At 39.6% G+C, this 13,578-nt stretch overlaps 1 long non-coding RNA gene across 1 annotated transcript in view; it reads right to left on the bottom strand.

Annotated features, from left to right (window-relative positions):
• The window catches only part of LOC134733529 (uncharacterized), a 110,886-nt gene extending 101,040 nt beyond the window's left edge, over positions 1-9,846 (bottom strand). Inside the window, exons 1-2 of the long non-coding RNA XR_010117096.1 lie at positions 9,728-9,846; positions 4,245-4,387 (exon numbers count right to left, since the gene is read on the bottom strand). This is a non-coding gene — a long non-coding RNA (uncharacterized lncRNA). The remainder of the gene's footprint in view (positions 1-4,244; positions 4,388-9,727) is intronic.
• Between the last annotated feature and the right edge of the window lie 3,732 nt (positions 9,847-13,578).

The following is a 13,578-nucleotide window of genomic DNA, read 5'->3' as shown; positions in this document are numbered from 1 at the left end:
CCAGATCCTGCCAGGCAGCCAGAAACTGGGCTGGTTGACTTTCAACATGACCAAGCAGATATTCTACTAGAGAATTTAATTTCTGAGCACGAATGGAAAAAATGGCTGAATTTACCTATTCCTCATGGTAACAAAATTCCTGCCTGCTGCAACTGAAATTATTAGTGTCTCCATTTGTATGCCAGGAAAGAGTGTTGGACCTACAATCATCACACACACAAAAAAAATTATTTGGTTTAAGATGGCCTGAAGCTATCTCTGCAACAATCCTTGTGGCAAGAAAGACAGGATGGTCTTTATTGGTTTAGATTAATCAGAGTCCTTTTCTGATGCTGGGGGAGGGGTCCATTTCTCCTAACACAAGATTATTCATCATGGTGAAGGGATAAAATAATTGTTGAGGAACTCTCACAGTATCTACCATAGTACACCTTTGCTATCCAACATGCATAAAGACACTCCTCTCATGCAAAAACTTTTTAAAGTGCTTGTGCATAGCTGAAACACTGTCACTCCTTGTCTAAAAGAAGACAATCCAAAAATCTAATCCAGTTATTACAGTCAGTTCCCATGTCCCACACCTCTGGATGATGTGCCCTCTATTCTGTCAATCCAGATGTGACTTCAATGTGGATTGAAAAAGTTGTCCAACCTCAACACATGCAATATAAAATGGTGGAGAAGAATAACAGCAATAAAAACTCACATTTGGAGGGCGGAAAGATATTGGGAAGCAATTCATGTGGCCATTAATTCATAGCACATATCAAATCCTGCTGGGACTCCTTGCTTGGACAGTAAAGTGAGAACCCAATATATGTCTTGAATATCTGTAATTAATAGAGTTTACAAGGTCACCTAATCTTGACATTCAGATCTGCTAAGACGAACTCCCTTGACTCTCATCTTTCATGGCCACATCAAAGAGAGTACCTATTTTGGAAGTTACACCGTTTTAGCAGCTTATTTCTTACTGGCTACATTTCTGGGGCCCAAGGAAAAAGTAAAAATATTCACTAGCTGTTGTTAGCCAAGTTTGAGATTTCTTTGGCAATATGGCTTTCTTAAAAATTTAGTAGGCTTCTGTCTTTTTGCTCCCAGTAAATTCTATGAATCTATATACAAAGAGGTCATATTTCAAGGTAGGAAGTCTGTCTCTTGATAACAACCCTCTAGGTTCTGCCAGTTCCCATAAACCCATAAACCATGCCATTGTGCAGCCATAATGACCATTAAATAACCTAAAACAATCAGATAATGAAAGTCAGAAGGCCAAGGGCCATACTTGACCCTTCTATCTATGGTCAACTCTGCTCATTGCTTTTGTTCCTTTACATTGGCACACAATTGCCTGGAATACATGGGATATGAGTAGAATTGGAGCCCAGACTAGAGAGAATGGTAGAATAAAAGACTGAGCATATCCCCCTCTATCAGTCAGTTTATGGGTACATCTTTGTCACTGCAGTTTATTTTTCTACCATGTACTTGGGCATTTGGGGGAATGCTTTTCACAGAAATGCGGTCAAATAAAGCAGGTAGAACAAGGCAGCTAATGAAAATGACTACACAGTTCAGTAGGCCCACAAATGTATATGGTAGAAATACTCAAGAATTATTCAGTCTTTTAAAATTTGCTCTTACAAAGTCTCCTCAACAACAAAGTAAGTTTTCTATACTTTCAATGTATTCTCCTGGAATCCTTAGAGAAACCTCAGGAAGCTAGGCATGCAAGTTTTTTTAAAAGTTATTAATATCTGGTGCTTGAGATGGGTAAGCAATGAGTCAGCGATCATTTGAGGGACCGTATATTCTAAATGTTAATATTACTTGGGAAGGTTACTTTGTGTAGGTCATAGAAAAAAGAACAAATCAGTTGGCCTTTTGGAAAAAGGAAGGTAAGAGAAGATATGTCATGTGCATCTGTAATTAATGGAGTTTACAAATGGCTCAATCTGCTTCCTACCTGAGTCCAGGGCTTGGTGTGCATAATGATAAATGGCTGAGAGGACAATTTTAGCCAAAGGCAACTTCAACATGATACAGAGGCCTATTATTGCTTTTTAAAAATTTGCAAAGAATTTAACACGTATCTGGCTTTGAGTACTATTTCTTCGTGGATGGAGGAAGGAGGTCCTCAGCAATGAGCATATCTATTACTTTCTTATCATGAAAGCTCTAGGCATCTATTTGCTGGTGATGAAATGCCTCTGCCATGATTAAGACTGTAGAATTATTAAACCACCCTGAGTCACAAAGATGATTTAGAAATGAGCCTACGAAGAGTTGTCTAACCAGATGTTTCACAGAGGCAGTGAGATCCAGCCAGGTACACACTTACCCAGCCTTGACCTCTTTGGAATCGGCATCACTTCCCCATTAAACAAATCCTTTCACTCTCTTATTGATTTGCTTTCCAAAATACTTTCCTTATATTTTTAACTTAGTTCTCATTTTTCGTGAAGCACGTACACACAGAATTTAAAGACACACGTTTCTACAAGACAATCACTATGATCACTCTTCCAGGATTTTTCACCCTCATTACCAAAGAACGTGCTTATAGTATACTATTATTTCTTAATTTTTCCATTTAGACATTAGCTATTCACTTCCCCTGTTTCTCACCACCCCCCTCCTCTTCCCCTCTCACCCATGTGCCTTTTTCATGCCTCAACCCTCCCATCAGTGTTACAGAGCTGTACCACTGTTTTGGTTGAAACAGTTTAACAATCACATTATTAAAACATTCACATTATTATAACTATAAAACTTCTGAGCCTTGATTTCTTTATTCTGCATAACTTTCTAACCTTCAGGAAATCAGTAACTATCTTTGTGTGTGTGTATGTGTGCTCACTCAGTTTTCTATGTATTTACCACTAAATCAACCCCAAACTTTCCCCAGGAATCTGAGCCTCTCCCAGAATGTTCAAATGCAGCAGATGATCGACCAATTTCATCTTGGAAAGGTCTCTCCCAGCACCTCCTGACCTGCTGCTACCCTGACTTGTTGTCCTCTTATTCCTCGGGCAGTTTTCCTTGGAATTTCTCTCCATGGCAATTGTGAAGATTTCCTCTGTCTCTCTTTCATATTGGTCTTCTGTTTCTTGGATCCTATCTCTTCTATCTCAACTTGCTCCCTTCTCTAGTACCCTCTTAGAAAATTGATGCATGTGAGGAAAATCGAGGACTTGCACATCCAAAAATATCTTTATCCTACCTTCATCCTTGATCAATGGTTTGTCTGGATATGTAATTTTCTATCTGGAATTCTTTCCCCTCTGAATTGTAAAGGTATTTCTCCATTTTCTTCTAGTTTCCAGTGTGACTATTGAGAATTCTGAAGCCAATCTAATTCTTAATCTTTTGTAAATAAATTATTTTCCTTTCCTGAAAGTTTTTATCTGTTTTTATCCTCAGTGTTCTGAAATTTTACAAAAACATGCTTTACTACGAGTCTCGTGTTGGGCACTAGATGTATTCTTTTGATTTGGAAAATTATGTCCTCAATTCTTGGAAATATTCTAAAATTTAAAAAAACTTCCTTTTATTTTATTTCTTTCTTTCTAGAATTCCTGTTATTGGGATTTGGACATCCTGAAATAATATTCTGGTTATCTTATAATTTCTCTTCAATCTTTTTTCTATTTTTGAAAACTTTCTAGGAGACCTAATTTTATCTCTTACCCTTCTATTGAGTTTTTATTCCTACTGTCATATTTTTTATTTTTAAGAATTCATTTTTGTTCTTTTTCATTTTTTACCATGTTATTCTAGTTTCATAGATACAATATCTTCTTTTAACTTTCTGAAGAGATTAGATATTGTTTCAGGTTTCCAAAACTATGCATGGTCTCTATCCTACAAGTTCTTTTCTCTAGTGGTTTTTGGCCTCTGTCATTCACATTACGGACAGTCCTTCTTATGCTCCTTGTGTGTCCTTACATTTAAGGGTTGAGCACAAAAGAGCGATTTAAAGGCACAGCACATGCAAGCGCGACTGTCGGTGGTAGGCCTTCTTATGTGTAGGCTGTTCTGGCTCTGCATTTTTTGGTGAGCCCTCATGTCAGTCTGTTTTTCCTGGACTGGCTGGATTTCCCAGAGAACAATGTTCCAGCATATAAACTCACTGTTGCCAGTTTGCAATCTCCAGTCTGTATAAAAGTCTGTAGCACAGTGTCAGGCACAAAGCAAACACACAACCAAACATGTTAGACCAGTCTTTTCCTTCACTACCTTACCACTGTTTTGAAGATGGGACAGTTCCACCAGGTACAGAGGCAACAACCAGAAACAGGGACTCTTCCAGACCCTTGCAGAGTGAGATTTCTTCTCTATGGAGCAGGAATGTTGAAGGAATTATTCTCCCCTTTTGAGTTGAATTCTGTAATATCAGAAATAGGGATTCAAAGGGATTCCAGGTTTTGAGCATACTCTATGCTAGAATAGCATCATATGTGTTTTTTATTTTACAAACATGATCCATATCTTATACCATCCTCTCCACATACTATTTTTTAACAACCTCTTCCCCTTTTGGCCTTTACTGTGATGGTCTTTTGGTATTTGCCTTCTTCTTCCATCTCTTGAGTTTGTGATTTCCATTTGAAAAACTCTCTAGCCTTCTTTGGGGAGAACACCATAAATATAGAGTTGTAAGTAGTAAATGATAGGTCCCACAGACAATGTCTGTCTGATCTAAAGTGTCAATCCATTTAACAGATGCATTCAGCTATTATACATCCAGAAGATTTCAACAGTGTCAAGGTTTCTGGGGCTAATCTTACTTTTCAGAGCAAGTGTGAAAGTTGGAGTAAAGGATTATCTGGGGGCTGGGTGCGGTGGCTCACACCTGTAATCCCAGCATTTTGAGAGGCTGAGGTGGGCAGATCATGAGGTCAGGAGTTCGAGACCAGCCTGGCCAATATGGTGAAACCCTGTCTCTACTAAAAATACAAAAATTAGCCAGGAGTGGTGTGGCATGTGCCTGTAGTCCCAGCTACTCGGGAGGCTGATGCCGAAGAATTGCTTGAACCTGGGAGGCAGAGGTTGCAGTGAGCCAAGATCATGCCACTGCACTACAGCCTTGGCGACAGAGTGAGACTCTGTCTAAAAAAAGAAAAAGAAAAAAAAGGATTATTGGGGAATCCAGCAAGCCCTGTAAAGCCTTTATAATAAACTGGATTGATATTATTTTGAGAGAAATGGCCCAACAAAATGAAATTCAACATCAGACTCTATAAATCAAAGGGCATCATTATCCTGAATATTCTAATCCTGAGTGAAATCTAAATATTTCTTAATCAAGATTATCATTCTTTCTTAAGTCTCCCATTCACCTGTCTGAGAAGTCAACTCAAGCTTGAAATTATATACCTGGGTACAAAGTTTGTGTACACTTAATAGTTGTGCTGAAAAGTTATAATTATGCTGTTCTACCAGCCTTAAATATCTAGCTAGTGACCTTACAACCCAATTTACTTTGCCTGACATCCCCAGTGTCTGTCTCTGTTAAACCTACTCTGATTTCTTTGTTCAAAGAAGTTCAAACGAAATTGTTCTTTCGACAGTATGTTTCACACAATGTACATTGTCATCCAATAAACATACATTCAACAAACACTTATTGAGTGCCTCCACAGGCCAAGCACTGTGACAGACACTATAGCTCCAACCGTGAGCAAAAAAGGAAGAACCAAAATTGCTGTCTGTATGAGCTATCCAGTCTAGGGAAAGACAAGCTTTAGTCAAACACTCACAAAACAAAACATATCATTACAAAAGGTATGTAGGTGATCAAGGGTGTATCGTAAAGAAACCTGACTTAGGTTAGGAGAAGATCATAAAGGCAGAATTGGGGATGTCATCTAAGGAGATATAGGTGTTCACTAGGCTAAGGGAAGGGGAGGGGACTGAAGGAAAAACTATTTCAGAGCCAAATATCATACTGTGCTGGAGGCAAGCTTGGCAGTTTCAAAGAACCAAAGAAAGAACAGTGTAGCTATAACACAGAATCAGAAAGAAAGTCCTATGAGACAGGAATCTACTGGTGGTCAGGTGGTCACCAAGCAGGACTTTCTGAGTCAAAGAAAGGATTTGGGTCCTATCCTAAAGGCAACAGGAAGCCATTGAAGAGTTTTTGCAGGTAGTGGTGCAACATTAAAGCATACATTTTGCAGAGATTCCTCTGGCTTGTTGAGACAAGATTGAAGGGTGAATGCAGAGGTTGGTTAGTGAGCTACTGCTGTACTCCAAACAAAAATGCTAAGTGATGATAGGAGCTGGGGGCAGCCCGATGGCAAGGATAGAGCCAGTGAAGAGGGCGAAAGGGAGGTGGCATCTGTGTTATTGTGTTGGAGAACCAAATGGATGCCATTCCCATTCCTGAGGTAGGAAACACAAAAAGACGATATTTGCTTTTGGATGGGCTGAGTGTGAAGTATCTTTAAGACATTCTTTGGTTTTGATTGTCGTTTTGATAAATGAATCCAGAACTCAGATACATTTGGGACATAAATAGAAATCTGAGAAACATGCCATCATGGGCAAGGAAGAGATTGGTTAATTCAGTGTTTCTCCAGGCATAAGAAATACCTGCATCAGAATCTCCTGGTGCTCTCTGCTTTAAATGCAGATTTCGGAGAATATCTCAGAATTACGGAATTGTTGTTGGTGGAAGTAGAGCCCAAGAAATCTTTATTTTTTAACAAGTGCCCCAAAGTGATTTCTCGAATACTCTATATTTAAGATCCACTGGCCAGGAACGGAAATGGACCCTGAGGAGCTCCAACATTTACTGGCTCAGTAAACGAGGATGCCCCTGCGAAGAAGTATTCACTGGGTTTTATCCTCCTTGTTTTTCTTTTTACAAGTAAAACATAGTTTCTCTTTAGAGCTGATTAACTGTCTAGATTAATCTCACAATTCACATAAAATTAAAACTCCATATCCCTGAAGTCCACACAACAGTCAGCTCTGTCTCAGGTAACTTGTGCTGGTCACCTCAGCTCAGGATCTTGTCCTTTGTCTCACATACTCCCTCCCCTCCCTCTCCTGGGCACTGACCTTTGGGCTCATCCCTTTTCCTAGAAAGACAGCATTTCCAGTGAGCAAAATGTCACATTACCTTTGCTGAACAGGATATTTCAAATAAAATATTAGCAATAACAATTACCTCTAAGCCACTAATCCCTCTGAAGCTACTTTAAACCACCAAAGGATTTAAGGCAATTCCCTGAAAATATCTCAGGCTTAATAGATTATGGTGCTGGGCAATGAAATATATTGGCTCACATGGCCTTAACTTGCATTCTGTGGCATTTCAACTATAAAAGAAAGTCAAGACACAAACTGTTTCAACTATTATTTAATGTAAAAAAATCAGGTCATGGAAATATAAATAATAATAATAATCCAATCCCACAGCACACATCACATTGTGGGTAAGGATATTTCCATGACTGGAGTATCACTGGCAAGAGAATCCACTAGAAAACAAAATAAGTATTCAAATGTTTATTTCCCCAGGCAGGCTGGCAGTTTGCTATGGCCCACATATGCAAGAGAACTCCAAAAGAATGCTTACCCTAGCGGTGCTGCAGGGACAGAGATTAGAGTGGGGTATTATTGCAAATGATATGCTTTCTAGGGGAAAAAAATGTGGTATGGGAGACACTCTTATAGAGTGACTTTTGTGTATTCATTTTTTTACTCATTTACAAATAGGTATTGCATGCCCACTATTACCAGGAACTATGCTGGGAACTGGAATTAAAAGGGAAACAAGAAACAGTGCCTGACTTCCAGAAGCCCACGTTCTAGAAGAGGAGACAGACAAGTGAACAGAAAATAGTGCAACAGGAGAAGAGTGATGAAAAGTCTAAGAAGAGGGACATGAGACCATGGAGGAGGGGCATGGGAAAGCCAGGAAAGGTTTTCCAGAGAAAGTGAAATCTAGACCAGGGTTTCTCAATCTCAACCCCATTGCTACTCGGGGAAAGATAATTCTTTGTTGTAGGAGTCTTTGATGTGAGGGGCATTATAAGATGTTTAGCAACATCCCTGGCCTCTACCGACTAGATGCCAGTAGCAACCCCCACCCCTACTCAGTTGTGACCACCCAAAATGTCTCCGGACACGGCCAAATGTCCTCTGAGGGATGATATCAGCTCCAGTTGAGAAACACTGATCTAGACCAAGACTAAAGAGGAAAAGAGGAAACTAGAGTTATCTATGAAAATTAGGTTATGGAGAGGATGGTTAGGGAGGCATGTCAAACAGAGACAAGAGTCAAACAGACACAAAACCCAGAAGCAAAGATGACATGGTGAGACTATAGAACTGGAAGACACTTGCCAGGGAAGAGAAGCAAAAATGGAGCTGGAAGGGTTGGGGAGCCCTGTCCTGCTATGGAGTTTGACTTTACCTTGACAGCAGTGGGCACCAATGAAGAGTTGTAAGTGAAGAGGATTAAGGAGGGTTTGATTGGTTGTCGGGGGTGAGAGAGGGAGAAGTCAAGTAGGACACCTTAGTTTTTACTTGAGTAATACCGTGGACAAGGGGTTATCTGTTGAGATGATGACTGTAGGAGAAGGAGCAACAGCAGGGGATGGGCAGAGGAGACGAAGTTAAGCTCACGAGAGGGACTCAGGCCATCCAATTGGAGATCCCCAGATACAGAGGTTGTTGCTTCAGAGCAAAGTATGCCTGTAGACACAGCATATAAAAAGCATGTGGGTGGGGCGCAGTGGCATACACCTGTAATCCCAGCATTTTGGGAGACTGAGGCAGGTGGATCATTTGGGGTCAGAAGTTCAAGACTAGCCTGGCCAACATGGTGAAACCCATCTCTACTAAAAATACAAAAAAAAAAAAAAAAATAGCCAGAGGTGGTGGTGGGCGCCTGTAATCCCAGCTACTCGGGAGGCTGAGGCAGAAGAATCGCTTGAACCTGGGAGGCGGAGGTTGCAGTGAGCCAAGATCACACCAATGGATGAAACAGCCCAGGGAGGGTGGTTGCAGCGTGAGAAAAGAAGAGGGTCAGGGCACAACTCTGAAAAGTGTCCACATTGGAAGGACGCTCAGTCCTCGCTCACAGCCTCTTGGGCCCAAAGGAGCCTTGGACCAAGCTAGGAAGTTGTTCAGTCTTGCCTCTGGCGTCTAAAGGCTCCTCTTCCCAACCCACTCCCTCCCCATTAACACATCCTGACAGTCTTCCTTCCCCGTGCCTAGCACAGTCATGCCTACATCCTTCTGTGAATGGTCTCTGTCATTTTGGTGTTCAGGAAGCCTAAGTAAACAATAGTAGCAATAGAATGTTAGAAATGGTGATTAATCCCAGTTCTGTCTTTTTGGAGATGATTAAACCAAGGTTGATAAAATGAAGAGATTTGCCTTTAGTTCCTAGGCTGTCCTGACTAGTGTCCTTGTCCAGACCTCCTGGCTGCACATCCACCACGCTGCCCAGTGTCCTAGGAAAGTCTCTTGATCCACTGAGCCAGGCATAAAACAATGACACATTTGCGTGCTTAGACTTTCAAAAAAGAGGCTAAAGGCATTGCAAAAGCCCAGAACCACATCCCCTTGCAGAAGTGCTTCTGCAATCCATTGATCATGGCTCACCTGATGTTCATTTTCTTGGCAGCATAACATACAAATTAGTATCTCTTACTACTCATTCTCCAAGGAGAAACTGAACCCAGTGCTTTGTGTTCTCGTCACTCACCGTGTAGTAAGAGACAGGGTAGATGGCTTAGCTACATTATGTCCTTACATGACAGATGGGCAGCATACATCTTTCCTTGTGTAAAAATGTCACTGCAGCTACAGATATAGTTGGTGGATGAAAATGGAAAGTGATGCAGATTAGCTTTAACCTAAGAGGACAGACAGGATATCAAGTGAAATACACGGACCCACATTTGAAGAGCAAAGATCTTCCATCCTGACAAGCAACTGATAAGCAACAGGAGGAAAGTCAGAGCTAAGAATCAGGAGTATTTCCAGGTGGCTGATGTTCAATTTACTCTAATTTTTATTTACCCTAAAGAAATGGGCTTGAAAAGGGAAGGGAGTGCAACTTTTGTAACTTTACATTTAAAACAGATGGGAGAGACTACAAATGGTTAAAAAAACAATTTCACAATAAACCAAAATATATTCCTTAATGATTTTCTAATGTAATTTTAAAATATTATAAAGTCCCAAGAAATTTCCCTTCCCCACCAACATAAAAGTAGATGCACAGTGCTTTCATATAGTAGGGGATATATTTTGAGTGATAATAATAATGAAGTATCAGTTTTATTCTACTGCTAACAATTAAGGAAATGTAAAAGAAACATTGCACAGACTGTGGCACTCTCTGGGAAATAACAGGATCTGAATGGAATAAAAAAGACAGGAGGAATGAAGCCAGCTAAAACATGTTTCTACTTTCCTTTGTAAGTACCTGCCTTTTGGTCATTTTCAGTGTTATTTTAAAACAATAATAATTCATATTCATGCTAATATGATTAAGCATTAACATCCTAAAGACAAGGTTTACTCACCTTATGCAGATAATTTCTAGAGAAACTCTCCCTCCCTCCTATGAAGCCAGACTGCCTCCGACATTTCTAGATGACCAATGGAGGTGGATAACAGGAGTATACACAGGGAAGCAGGCGGAAGCAGGGATGTGGGAATGGAAATAATCTTCTTTGTCCTGCTCCCATCAACTGGAACAATTGGCTTAACCTTTCTAAACAGGAGTTTCCTCTTCAGTAAAACAGGGATCTTAATCCTTTCCCCACAGGGAGTTGTGAGAGAGAATAGCACAGTGGAGAACCATTCGGTATGTGCTCTGTTCCAGGGTCAGGGATGACATTTGCCAGAGAGGGTAAGCCAGTGGTTTCCAACCAGTGTGCTGTGTCATATCTGTAAGCTTTAAATCTTCCCTGGTGCTCTGCCAACTCTTAATCCGGGTACAAAATTGCCTTTTGCTGCAACTCACTATCCAAGCAGACATTCAGGCAGTTAACTGCCTGATGGGGCATTTTGCTGAGTGGGTTGTGATGCAAGATGTAGAACTGGGAACAATTTTGCTGCACATTAGACTAGATATGAGGGAAGGCAAGTCAGTTCCAAAAAGGAAGATGATGTCCTGGAAGATGTAAAAGCATGGATCTGTGAATGGAGAGGTATATATAATCATCAGGGTGCTTCTACTCAAAGAGTAACATTCTGCTCAGGAGAAAACTTTCAAATTAAGGCCACAAAATTCTGGGTGCCAAAAAAAAGAAACACCTCTGGATATCTTACAGACTTTGGGAAATACTGTTATACATTAGCAACTACTGCATTTTAAATATTACCAACTTTTTCCATTTCATTTTGAGTCTTTCATCTCTTCAGTTCATTGCCCCACATTCCAATATTTGTAAGTGTACCTTCAACAAAGAGATGGGGCATCACTGTAGGAAGTACTTGCCCCCAGTTACACAGCCCTTAAGTAGCAGAAATGCCATTCCAGCTATGTCTGTCTGACTCTTAACCAGAGTTATTGTTTTTGTTTGTGTGTTTGTTTTTCTCAGCAATCCCACATGTAAAAAGGGATAGATCGTTTCTCCTGCTGCACAGTGCCTGGAGTTGAGATCCCCTGGACTCTTGGTTCATTCTCTCTAGAGGGCAAATCTGTTTTTTTCTGGACTGTACCTTTAGGATCTAGCCATGGTATGGTAGGAAGATGTGAAATCTGAACAAAACATGTGTTCTGCCATTTGCTCAGTTTCCTGCCTTAGGTTCCTGGGCCACATACTATGTTTTTCTGCTTTCTTTTCTCCCAATACACATAAAACTCTGTGTGCATTGTCTACAGGTAAATCCTTCCTTGTACCTTCAGAAGGTGTCTCTTCATTCTTTACAATATATTTTATATATTTATATTTTTGCTATATTTATTTATAATGTTTTGTAGTACATTAAACAGATTTCATTATAACACAGAAGCTCCACAAATTATCAATGGTCCCATTAGTTACTTGAATGTCATGACCAAATATTAAAGGAACAGATAACAATTGGCTTCTGTCTGGATTCTTTGTACAATTATTTTCTTTTACCCAGCTGATATATATATATATATATATATATATATATATATATATATATATATGTGTGTGTGTGTGTGTGTGTTTTTAAAAATCAAATACCTCCAAAAGGTTTATGAAAAACAGCAGTCCTCTGCCCTACCCTATCTTACTTTCCATCCATCCCCCAGAGAAAACTCCTTCAATATCTTCCTGTGCCAGGCACTTCCACATTTCCAAAATGTATATTTACCACTTTTATAAAGGTTAGTTGTTATTTTTTCATCTCCTGTTACAGTAGAGGAGGTTTAGCGTACACGCTCTCTCTCAGGTCACCACCTTGCCTCTCTCCCATTTTCCCAAAATAATTATTTACCAATTTAGAATAAATCAAGCATCAGTGTTGACGGAATTTTGCCCATGTATATATTTTTCACTACAGAGTCAAGCATGCTATGACCGTATTTACTTTCCTGATCATCTTTTTGTTCTTCCTGAAAATTCTAATTGCCCTATTTGTTCACTGCACTACCTGGCATTTACATTCTTGTTATGGAATTCTAATCCTGGAGTGCTCCATCCTCCCTGTTTATTTTGAGTTAGTTGCTCTTTAGACGGGTGCTTTCCAGTCGAATTTTCTGAGATGATGGAAATTTCTGTATCTGTACTGTCTGGTGTGATAGCCACTAACCATGTGTAGCTATCAAGCACTTGAAATGTAACAACTACAAGAAGCCATTGGATTTTTCGTTTTTTTAAACTTTAATTGGAACATTTAATTCATTTACATTTGATTTAATTTTTTACATGGTTGAGTTAAAGTATTTCCTCTTGGTATTTCTTTTCTATTTATCCCATTTGTTCTTTGCTTCTCTATTTTTTTCTTTGCTGGCTTCTTCTAGGTGAATTGATTATGTTTTAGTATCCATTACATTTTTTCTATTGACTTCTTCTATAGAGCTTTTCCTATTTTTATTTTTTAGCGGATGATGCAGAAATTACAATGTGTATCGTTAAGTCATCAAACTCTACCTTCAAACAGTATTGTCCTGCTTCGTGAACAGTGTAGAACTTAACAACAGTATGGCCCTCCACAAAGCATATTATTTATTTTTGCTTTAAGCAATCAAAAGTCTTTTAAAGCAATTTACAATTTTATGCAAACACACACACACAAAGTTCTTTTTTTTTAAAAAAAAAAAAAAAAGCCTTTATGAATATCCTAAATAGTTCCTTTCAGTGATCTTCATTCATTCCTAGAGGTTTGGGATTCCATCTCTGTGACCACTATATTTTCCCAGTCTTGTATGTGTGCGGTAGGGATTGATGATAAACACCTCACTGTGGTATTCTTTGCATGAACTGGGGAAGAGATTGTGAGGACTGACTAAATTTGAACCTGTCTCCCTATTTTTGGCCCTATACCTGATGATGTGCTGAAGCCAGTGCTTGCCAGCCCATGTGAACCAATCCTGCACATTTCTTCCCAGTCCCTCATTCAGTGATA

The sequence above is a fragment of the Symphalangus syndactylus genome, chromosome 18 (assembly GCF_028878055.3).
Source record: "Symphalangus syndactylus isolate Jambi chromosome 18, NHGRI_mSymSyn1-v2.1_pri, whole genome shotgun sequence".
In the NCBI taxonomy this organism is placed as follows: Eukaryota; Metazoa; Chordata; class Mammalia; order Primates; family Hylobatidae; genus Symphalangus; species Symphalangus syndactylus.
The sequence above is the reverse complement of the archived record's forward strand: the minus strand, read 5'-3'. Positions and strand labels throughout refer to the sequence as shown.